This window comes from Bos indicus, chromosome 10, assembly GCF_029378745.1.
Source record: "Bos indicus isolate NIAB-ARS_2022 breed Sahiwal x Tharparkar chromosome 10, NIAB-ARS_B.indTharparkar_mat_pri_1.0, whole genome shotgun sequence".
NCBI classification, from domain to species: domain Eukaryota; kingdom Metazoa; phylum Chordata; class Mammalia; order Artiodactyla; family Bovidae; genus Bos; species Bos indicus.
In genome coordinates this window covers 72,501,383-72,513,037 of record NC_091769.1, presented here as the reverse complement: position 1 = coordinate 72,513,037, position 11,655 = coordinate 72,501,383, and the positions used below count along the sequence as shown (strand labels likewise).

The 11,655-nt window shown below is 38.9% G+C and overlaps 1 non-coding gene across 1 annotated transcript; it reads left to right on the top strand.

Moving 5' to 3' along the window:
* The first annotated feature begins 4,374 nt into the window (after window positions 1-4,374).
* On the top strand, window positions 4,375-4,446 carry TRNAW-CCA (transfer RNA tryptophan (anticodon CCA)). The gene has a single exon. It is a non-coding gene; the product is annotated as a tRNA-Trp (tRNA).
* Window positions 4,447-11,655: the final 7,209 nt, after the last annotated feature.

Below are 11,655 nucleotides of genomic sequence, written 5' to 3'. Positions count from 1 at the left end.
TCCTGATAAAATTCTCAGGTGTGAAGTCCTACAAGTCCCAGGAGTCACAGGTGTGAAGGAGGGACATATGGATAGGAAATCACACAAGTTTTTACAATTGGAATGTTCCACAGCTTTTATAACTCTTTATCATGGTTTTATAATTACTGAGTCTAATCATTGTTGATTACTTCACTAGTTGAGAAAGAAATGTGTTTTGTGCCCTAGAGTGGTAGTGACAGTAGGTGATAAACAGATTTGTAATTCAAAGCCTGTGTAACTGACCAGAGGTCCTTTAAAGAGGAGGAGTCCATTCAGTCAGAGACTTTTGGATCTGGAATAAAGTGAAATATTTCTTCTTGGCCTTTTGGTTAGCTGCAAAGGAAACAACCTAAGTCACAAATTGAAAGCCTGGGCTTCCCTTGGATGGTGAAGAATCTGCCTGCAATGTGGGAGACCTGGGTTCGATACCTGGATTGGGAAGATCCCCTGGAGAAGGGCATGGCAATCCACTCCAGTAGTTGCCAGTAGCAAAGAGTTGGACATGACTGAGTGACTAACACACACTTAAAAGAATAAGGTTTTGGATCAAAAGGAGAAATCTCACCGGTTACCTACTCAGAGTATGATACAAATAACCAGAGGTTAAATATATTTGTCTTCAGAGTTTAGAAATTTTTATACCAAAAATTTACAAAGCAAGGGATTCTCCAACAATATAAAGGAAAGTGTGAAGAATTTAGACTCCATAGAGATATTTGTTTTGTTCTCTATTTCCACCTTCAGAAGGTCTGAAGGTCATTGCTTTCACTCTGCACACATTTGCCCCTTCTCTCCAGTCATACTGTGTCTAGAAGTGGGATCCCTTTGGAAGCCTTTACTTGGTGATGGGGAGGGTCCCCAGAGCTTCCCCCAAAGTCTGACTCTTTATGATAAGGGTAGAAAAGAATTAGGAATAGTCTTTGTTGATCTATTTCACTCTCCATATAAAATAGTCATGGTTCTTTGATTTCCTTGGGATAACTGCTAAACTCCTTTTATAGAAGGGAGAGAACAAAAGAATCTTTGCAGAAGACAATAACCTTATGCAAGTTTTAGAAGTAATTCAGTGATTCAAAGGCAGCAATGTGTTATATTTTGTGGTAGAGATTCAAGAGTAAGAAACAGTACATTTTAAAGGATTAAAAAAAAACATTGATTAGGGAATGCCACATTAATGTGTAGATTACAAATTAAAAAAACAATAAGCCCATCGTGATTCAGGGTGAGTCAGCTAAGGTAATTTGATAATCCTGACACAGGATGTTCTTTGACATCTCCTTGAGTTTGAGGTTTTTTGTTTTGTTTTTCCTTTGGGGAGGAGGAGGGAGAGAGGAAATCAGTTTAATGTTTTTCATTTAGGTAAATTAAAATTATGCAAAATCACTTTTCTTGACTTTTGCAGTTTAATTTAACAAATAAATAAGCACATGTCTATTTGACACTCCAATCTGGAAGCACAAACATCTTGGAGCCTCTCTATCATGAAGAATGTATTGATATCAGAATAGGTGATAATTTCTTTTACTTTTTTATTTTTAAATAACTTTAGACATAGAAAATTTGAAAACATAATACAAAGATTTCATGTATATGCTTAACCTAGCTTCCCCTAATGTTAACTATTTACATAACTATTAATTAACAGTTAACTATGGTGTTAACTTTTTATCTTATCATGGTTTTCCCCCAGTATCCTTATTTTCTGTTTTGCTATTCAATCTAGAATCCTATATTGCATTTAGTCTCTGTCAATCTGTGACATTCTTTAGTCTTTGTTTTTTATAACCTTGACACTTTTGAAGAATACTGTCTAGCCTGTAGAATATCTCACAGTTTGGGTTTGTTTAGTGTTTTCTCATGATGGGGTTATGCATTTTTGGCAAGGATACTATGCAAGTCATCTTAAGTCCTCAGGGCATCATGACAGATGTACATGATGTTGATTTGTCTCATTACTGGCGATGTTAACCTTAATCGCTTGGTTAAGTTGGTCATGTTGGATTTTTTCACTGAAATTCCCATTTTCCCTTTTGCAATTGTTAACCATCTTGGTTATTTTAAGAGTAGGCTAATACCTTCTCCACAAAGTTTTGCCCACTGATTTTTGCATCCATAGGTGGATCTTTTCTGCGATAATTACACAGTATAAATAATAAATACTGTAGCGTTTGCATAATAATGACTTTGTATTTCTTATTCTCTACATTTGCTAATTAGAATTCTTCGATAAGGAAGAGCTTCCTTCTCTTCTCCATTCATTTATTATTTACTCAGTTGTTTATACTGGAAAGGACTCAGGGATATTTATTTTATGGATTATAATCCAATACTGTAATTTTATTTAGTTCAAATTGTTCCAGGTTTGGCCATTGTAGGGTGCCTGGGTTGGCTCCTGCATCCTTTGACTTGCCCCATCCTTTTTTGAGAACTTCCTTGTTTTCTGATACCATAAGATTACCCGGGCTTATCCTGTCCCAGTCCTGGAATCAATCACTTCTCTAAAGAGTCTTGATTCCTTTTATTGATGTTATCCTTGGGTCTTGCACTGCTCTGCCTGGGTGGGTAGACTTTTGGGTATGATATTCTCCTATACTCAGTTTCTTTCTCTGACTTTGGACTTGGGAGGTCAATCCCTAGATATAAACTGTCCTGAGAAGTAGGAAGTAGGAACAGCTAATGAACCTCTTCATTAGCTTTCTGGTGCTTTCATTGTGTCTCTAAATTCCCCTCTGGAAAAGCAAAAGTGAAAGTCTCTCAGTCGTGTCCAATTCTTTGTGACCCCCATGGACTATATAGTCCATGGCATTCTCCAGGCCAGAATACTGGAGTCGGTAGCCTTTCCCTTTTCCAGGGGATCTTCCCAACCCAGGGATCGAACACAGGTTTCCCACATCGCAGGAAGATTTTTTACCAGCTGAACCACAAGGGAAGCCCAAGAATACTAGAGTGGGTAGCCTATCACTTCTCCAGTGGATCTTCCTGACCCTGGAATCGAACCAGGGTCTCTTGCATTGCAGGTGGACTCCTTACCAACTGAACTGTCAGGGAAGCCCTCTGCACCATGGTTTTTTTCCTCCTTTGGCTCTTGGTATTTCCTAGAGACTCTTTGCTACTGTCTTATCTAGTCTGGGACTCACAGATCACAATATTGCAGCTTAGTCTTTTATTTACTGTACTGACTGACCCCAACGCCTCTGGGCTCAGATTCTGCCCAGACCACATCTCACTAGGTGGCAAGTTGAATGCTATGGAGGACTAAACTTGCCAGCTATCTTTAACTGTGCTGATTAGACTGAGAAGTAGGGTAGGGTAAACGTGTTCTCTGGGCTTTGGGGAGAGTGTAACTTGAATTGTTAGGGGTAGAGATGTCAAAGAACTCCCAGTGAATGGCTGGTCCCAGCAGGTTGAGCCTGGTCAGGAGCCCTGCAGAAGACCCTGAGCAAAGGGCCAGTCCATAGTCACTTTCTAGAAGTCCACAGTTAACTTCTAGCATCAATTGAATTTCTTTCTTCATACTTCTTTTCTGTTGTTCTCTAGCCCTGAAGTACAATTTTATTCAGAAGTTGTGGCTTCGTATTAGCTATGCTTCAGGGATTTTAGTGGAGAGTCTGTCCTACATAGATGGAGACGCAAAAGGGAGAACAGTACTTTCCTCCTTGAAGCCGGAGAGGAAATTACAGTGTGGGGATCGTAACTGGGAACAGCTGTGCCAGTGGAAGTAGAAGTGTGCTAGGAGGAGACAGTCGTTCCAGTACGAGCAACAAACCGCACACTTGTAACACAATCTGGAGAACCTTCCAGTAGTTTCCTTCCATTGAGTTAGCATGGTCCATTGTAATTTCCATATTTAGTGGAGTATGACTTGTGATCTTATTTTGTAGTTATAAGCTGTTAAAGCCTGGAAATTTGAGATAGACCTATTAAAGTTTATCCTGATAGACTTTACTCAATATTCCAGTCTAGTAAGATCATCTTGAATTTTTTTTCTATCATCCATTGTCTTAATTATTCTTTTTGGTTATAATTCTGTTCATTTAAAGAACATGACTTTTTTTTTTTTAACCTTTATCCAAGTCCAGAATAAAAATGTTAACTTAGGATGGTGACTTGTGGCAGACACTATGGTCTTCCTGGTAGTTAGAGAGCTATGGCTCCGTCTATGGTTTCTAAAATCTACCATTTTCCCTCTTTCTGAGATAAGGAGATTACCTTCCCATTCTAGGATTCTGGCACCTCTCCCATTGTCCATTGATTCTCTAAGTTTCCTGACTCAGAGACTGCTTCAGCAAGTTCCTTCTGGGTCTGTGAATGTAATTATTAAGATTTAGAAATTTGAAATCATTTAATGTGGCTTCCCTGGTGGCTCAGAGGTTAAAGCGTCTGCCTCCAATGCGGGAGACCCAGGTTTGATCCCTGGGTGGGGAAGATCCCCTGGAGAAGGAAATGGTAACCCACTCCAGTATTCTTGCCTGGAGAATCCCATGGACAGAGAAGCCTGGTAGGCTACAGTCCACGGGGTTGCAAAGAGTCAGACACGACTAAGCGACTTCACTATTCACTAATGTGGCTAAAGTGCTCCTTTCTGATCACTACCTATTGGTCATTTACTGATAAGTAGTTAAAACTGTTAAAAGATGGAGAGATTTTTGGTGTGAGTAGAAACCTGAAAGTGTTTTGCACCACAGTGTATGCCCAGTGGGCGTCCCTGGTGGCTCAGTGGTAAAGAACCTGCCTGCCAATGCAGGAGACATGGGTTCGATCCCTGGGTTGGGAAGATCCCCTGGAGAAGGAAATGGCAACACACTCCAGTATTCTTGCCTGGAGGGCTACAGTCCATTGGGTCGCAAAAGAGTCAGACATGATGTAGCAACTAAACAACAATAACAAGTGTGCCCCCTCATGTTGAATGATTGGTTGTATGATTATAGGATGATTGAATGAGTGAATGAATTTCTGACCAGTTTGGGTTTTCATAATAGTGTTAGTGATACCATTGGGTATTGACAGGGAAAGTACTTCACTAGAGGACTGCAATTTCTGATTTATACAAGATAATGTAAGTTTACTAGTTAAGATGTTATAAATCAAATGCCATGCTGCTTCCTTTAGCTAATAGGAATGTTATTTAGTTGATTTTAAATTGTGTCTGGGTAGATTATGTGTCAAAAGCTCTATTAACCTTTAAACTAGTGGAATAAGATTAAGGCCTTTTTTTTTCGTCCTTAAACTTACTTAACTTCGTTGCTTATTAGCATTGTCCATCACTGGTTTATATGATTTTATTTAGGTCACAAAAATATTTCAAGACATAAGGGTGCATGATTAAAAACAAAATAGAAGGAGTCCTTGGATCAAAAGATGGGATGACTAGATTAAATCTCTAAGGTCCCTTTTAATCTAACATTTCATGTTTTACATTTTTTAAATCAGCTTTATTGATGTTTAATTTTGCATAAAAAAAATTCACCTATCTGAAAGTGTAAATTTTAACAGGCTTTAAGAAAATAACTTTTTTTTTTTTTTTACTGGAAAGAAAAACACTAATTAGTAACTGGAGAATTTTGATGAGTTCTCCAACTTTTTGTTTTTATATGAAATAATTTTATTTGAATATTTTGTGTTTAGCTTCAATATTGATGTCATTATTATCACCAGGGCTGCTTGCTCCATTTATTAAGACCTCTAACAGAATTGTCCAAAGCACATTATCTTCATTTTTATGAAAATTATTTGACCTGTTGCACTTTTTAAACCAGAGCATGGTGCTAGCATGGCAGGCATATTATATTAGGAAAGCAGGTTCTTCATTTTATGTTGTAGGTGAATGATCTCTATTTAGTTTATTTTATTCGTTTAGTTTTAATTTAACTTTGAATAAACAAAGAATCACTTGGTTAAAAAATCAAGGTATACAGTGAAAAGTCTCCCTCTTACCTCTTAGCCCCATATGCTCATTGTTCCCCTAAATTTGAAATCATTTTACAGTTTCTTGTGTATCATTGAAGAGTTTATTTACTCACATATGAATAAATATAAATACAGGTCTTACTTTCCCACCTTCTAAAAAACACTGGCACCCTTTAACATTCACCATTTCCCCCTAGCCATCAGAGAGTCATTGTTTCTTTTCTTTTTCTTTGGAAAAAGGTACCTTTTATTATTTTTAGAATTTAAGATTATTCAGGTTGAAATTTCCTGAAATGAAACATAGAAATTCCATATATCCATATATATATATCTCCATATATTCTATGTTCACTCATCTAGTTAATCCATCCCTTCAACAAAAATCTACTGATTTTCTACTGTGTCAAAAATCCTGTACTCATTTCTTAGAGGATTCAAAGATTATGAGTCTTGTCCTTAAAGAACATATAGTATAGTAGGAAATATAAGACAAGAAGCTATTAATAGATATCCATGAGAGACATATAAAATGCCACAGCAGTTAAAAGAAGGCTTAATTGGGAAGAAGGTTATGGATCAAGGAAGGCGCTGGGAAGAAAATGACCTTTGAGCTGAGCCATGAAATTTGAGTCTGTGTACCTGTGGAGATGGGGTGAGAGAAAAGGAAGAATATTCTATGTTATATTTGAACAATCTTGTTAGAAAGTGATAGGAACTCAAAGAAAGAAAACGTAGGAAAGTAACACGTTAGCTCCTGCAGACAAAACCAGAAAAGACAAGGCTGGCGTCAACAGCATACAAAGACTTTATCACTGTTAGCCTTTTCTAACTCTCTCCCCTCCATCCTGCTTCTTTTTCTTGAGGCATACCCCTTCTTATAACACGGGGTATGGTTGCCAATAATTTTGGTAGTAGTGTTAGTCACTCTGTTGTGTCCAACTCTTTGTGACCCCAGGGACTGTAGCCCACCAGGCTCCTCTGTGTCAAGAATACTGGAGTGGGTTGCCATTCCTTTCTCGAGAGAATCTTCCCAACCCAGGGATTGAACCCGGGTCTCCTGCATTGCAGGCAGATTCTTTACTGTCTGAGTTGATACTGATAATTTTGGTGTCATGTTCTTATTTATCTCAATCCGAGAGTAAAGAGATAGTTGTCTTTTTGCTTTCAATTCAGAAATTTTGGGAATGAACTGGTCCAGCTTGGTGATTATACCCACTGTGAGTTGGGAAGGGAGATCCTGTATTTGGTAGCCCCACCAGAAACACATTGAATTGGGGAGCAATGCTCTAAGGGTACTGCTACAGAGGAAGGTAGGAAGGTTGCAGGGCAGATACAAAGCACGGAGGGTCATTTTCCTCTATAGCATGAGTGAAGGTATGTAGGCAGAAAAATTGCATGCTGTGCTTTGAGTACGGTGAGAAGCTCAGTTATGCTTCAGAAGCAGGGCTGGGGGCACTCTCAGATGCCAGTCCTGAACTTGTAAAACTCTGAGAGAGTGCTTGCTTAAATTTTGTACTTTAGGCAGGTTGTCTGTCTCAACCTAATCCTGGCCCTGTTTAGAATGAAAGAATGTTCAGCAGTGTTGAAAGTCAACAGGCTGAATACTGTGAGGACCAAGTTCAGTTCAGTTGCTCAGTTGTGTCTGTCTCTTTGTGACTCCATGGACTGCAGCACGCCAGGCTTCCCTGTCCATCACCAACTCCCGGAGCTTACTCACCCTGCTTGTCACCCTGCTTATTTAGCTCTTATGCAGAGTACATCATGTGAAATGCTGGGCTGGATGAAGCACAGGCTGGAATCAAGATTGCCGGGAGAAATATGACATTTGAGGGAACAGTTTCGATGGAATGATCCAAGTAAAAACCAGATTGCAGGAGGTCAAAGCATCAGTGAAGAAATGGAAACCAAGAACGTAGGCTCCGCTCTCATGAAGTTTAGTGGTGAAGGGAATGATAAGGAAGGAAGTGCAACTTCAGGGGAAAGCCGGGGGGAGGGGGGCAACAAGTTTATTTTCATTTTATTTTTGGTATTGGCAGTATCTGACCCCCAAAACAGTCGTCTGCTTCCATAGAATGATTTGAAGGGTTCCTGGCTCTCTTCCAACCAAAACTAATTTTCTACTGGCCTATGAGTGATGTCTGAATTGCTACCATTAGTGATCTGGGGTTATTGAATTAAAGGATTATCTCCTAGCAGTTAGTAAGTACCCTCCCAGGCCCTCATCTGTAAGTAATTCATTAAGCTTTTAGCAGCATTTGTGTGTTGTTGTGAATTGGTTTATCTGATTTTTTTGGTGACAACTGAAAATGGATTTTCATACAGGGAGGGTGAAGAGCACAGAAGAGTTTTTGACAGTTTGGGATGCAACACCTTTAAAAAGGCAAGGGGAAGACCCCACCAAAAAAAAGAAAGATATGTGTTCAGTCATTCAGTCGTGTTAGACTCTTTTGCAATCCTATGGACTGCAGCCTGCCAGACTCCTCTGTCCATCGGATTTCCCAGGCAAGAATATGGGAATAAGGTGCCATTTCCTAATCCAGGGGATCTTCCTGATCCAGGGATCCAACCCGCATCTCTTTGTCTCCTGTATTGGCAGATGGATTCTTTACCACTAGCGCCATCTGGGAAGCCCCTAAGGAAAGGTAACCAGGTTCTAAGGCGTAACCTGTTTACCTCAATTCTACCCAAGGCCAGCTTTCCATTTGCAATCTTAACCTCTCCCCTCCTTCCCAATGGATCTTTTTCTTTTTTTTAACTTTACTTATTTTTGGTTGTGCTGAGCCTTTGTTGCTGTATGCAGGCTTTCTCTAGTTGCAGCAAGTGGGAGCTACTCTTTAAGGGGTGCACAGGCTTCTCATTGCAGTGGCTTCTCTTGCTGCGGAGTATGGGCTCTAGGGCATACAGGCTTCAGTAGTTGTGGCTTGCAGGCTTTAGAAAGCAGGCTCAATAGTTGCCGTGTACCTGCTTAGCTGCCCTGTGGCATGTGGAATCTTCCCAGACCAGGGATGAAACCTGTGCCCCCTGCCTGGCAGGTGGATTCCTATCCACTGTACCACGAGGGAAGTCCTCAATGGATCATTTTTAAAGACACTTTTTGAGTAAAAACTTGTCAAAACTTTCTGGGAAAATTAATTTTGTCCCAGATAATAGAAAAAAGTATAGAACTTGGAGTCAGAAACCTCTTCTCATCAAACTCTCATGAGGCATGTGCAGAGGCAGAATTATCTTGAAGCAAATAATACTTGGGTTTCAAGATTACTCAATTGCACCTTGGGAGGGTTTCTAGCAATCTGTTCACATGATCATGCATTTTAAAAAAATTAGCAAAAGAGGATAATTTAACTACAATAGGCTCTTTCCATTCTTATTTTCTGTTTGTCACATTTCCCCTAGTGCTGGGTAGCGTCTAAATAATTACTGTAATTTTTGTGATCCAGTAGCTAAAGGGAAGTTGAGTTGGAGACAAAGGTAGTTTGGATTTTTTTTTTTTAATTTTATTTTATTTTTAAACTTTACATAATTGTATTAGTTTTGCCAAATATCAAAATGAATCCATCACAGGTATACATGTGCTCCCCATCCTGAACCCTCCTCCCTCCTCCCTCCCCAGGTAGTTTGGATTTAGTAGTTTAAATTGTTAGGGTTTGGTGTCGCTTCTTTGTATTGCTAGGTTGTTGCTAGCTGCTTCAGTGCAAGGATGTCTTGCAGGAATATTCCTGCCCACTGTACTGATAAATGTGTCATAACAGAATGTTTAAGGCTTTTGATCACAAGCTGGTTAATGAGTGTTACCAATGCAAATATTGTTTAAGGTGGGTCACTGTTCAAGGAAACTTGAAATGTTGTGAAACCTTATTGCTCATATATGAAAAGAAACTTCATAGAGGCCTTCCCAAATTTAATACCAAGTTATATATGGTATTACCAACCATAAGCCATGAAGCTGAAACAAACCTTTCTAAACCATGAATTACAAAAAAAAAGTTTTTTTTAAATTAACCCACATTACGGGAAGACTAAATTGTCTTTCTGAGATTGCACTATAAAATTGTCATATAAAGAAATAATCAAAGAACATACAGAGGGAAAAAAGTAGGGAAAATTATTCTAGAGTTTGATACAACAGTTAATTAATAAAATGATCTTGTTACTGTTTAAATTTGGGATGTTTGTTGTATTGCCGGGTTTTTTAAATTTTGTAATTGTTCTCATTTCTTTTTTTAATATCCAGTTTTGTATTCACAATTTTGTGTCCTTTATCTTAAAGAGTATCCCCACTCCAAATTGTGTTAATTTCAACTTCTACAAAATCTGGATCCTTTCTTGATCCCGTGACTTTGAGCAAGTGATATGAGTCCTAGTTTTCTTATCTGGAAGGTGGGAATCACCATATCTACTGATTTACTGTACATGGTTTTTGAGGAAGTGAGATGATGCAGGTGAAAGGACTTTGCTTTTAGCTCTAAGAGCAGTACAAATGTAAAGTGGGATCTCTGCTTCCTCCTCAAAAAAAAAAAAACAAAAAAACAACAACAAAAAAAACAAACCTTTCTCCAAGAGGTTATGTTATCTTTTCAGGATCATCTGTTACATTTGGGTGTATCCTAACTTGCAAGATGGGGTAGGATCTCTGGAGAGTTTCACATAGAGGACAAGCATCTCCAAGCAGAGTAAAAAGCCAGGAAAGAATGATGGTGTGTTAGCATAAGCCCATTCGTTACCACTGTTGGAAAACCAACATACTGGGTCTTCCTGCTGAGTGTGGTGAGCAAAGCTGCTTCTGATACTAAGGATAGCATTTGGCATTTAAATTCAATAATATTCCAAACATGTAGATGACATCTATTTAGAAAACAAATTTAAGAGGAGTTGTATAGTCTATTTCTTTGCCCTGGCATTTAACCAGGAAAAATGTGAAAAGGAAAGTTCCCTTCACTGAACACCTGTTATATGTGTGTGGTTTTGTGCTAGATGCTTTATAGACATTATTCCAGGCACCTAGCACATATAATAGGTGTTCAGTGAATTTATCGGAGAAGGCAATGGCACCCCACTCCAGTACTCTTGCCTGGAAAATCCCATGGATGGAGAGCCTGGTAGGCTGCAGTCCATGGAGTCGCTAAGAGTCCGACACAACTGATCGACTTCCCTTTCACTTTTAACTTTCATGCATTGGAGAAGGAAATGGCAACCCACTCCAGTGTTCTTGCCTGGAGAATCCCAGGGATGGGGGAGCCTGGTGGGTTGCCGTATATGGGGTCGCACAGAGTCAGACACGACTGAAGCGACTTAGCAGTGAATTTATAGAAATAGCTCTGGGTACTGTCAATCCCTTTTTGCAAAAGTAAAAACCAAGGCTCAAAGAATTGAGTGACTTGCGCAAATTCACAGTGATTTGGTATTTTAAGCAAGGTGTGCTTAATTCCGCCCTCCTCAGATACCAGTCCACTGCTATGTCTTGCTTACAGTCTGTTTTTCCTTTTTCTATTTGCTTGTCTGTTATAAGCTGATGAATCCAGCTCATACAGTCACAACTGCCTGCAAAAATGTTATAGATCAGATGTCTAGTGTATACACATAGATATTAGTTGAAATGCATACCTTATCATGAATTTATGGAAAATCAAGAATATATCCAATGCGATATAATATGCTTTAAATGGTGCTTAATTTAAACATAAAATATGCTTTAAATGGGCAAATCTTCATTAGTAATTTTAAATATCT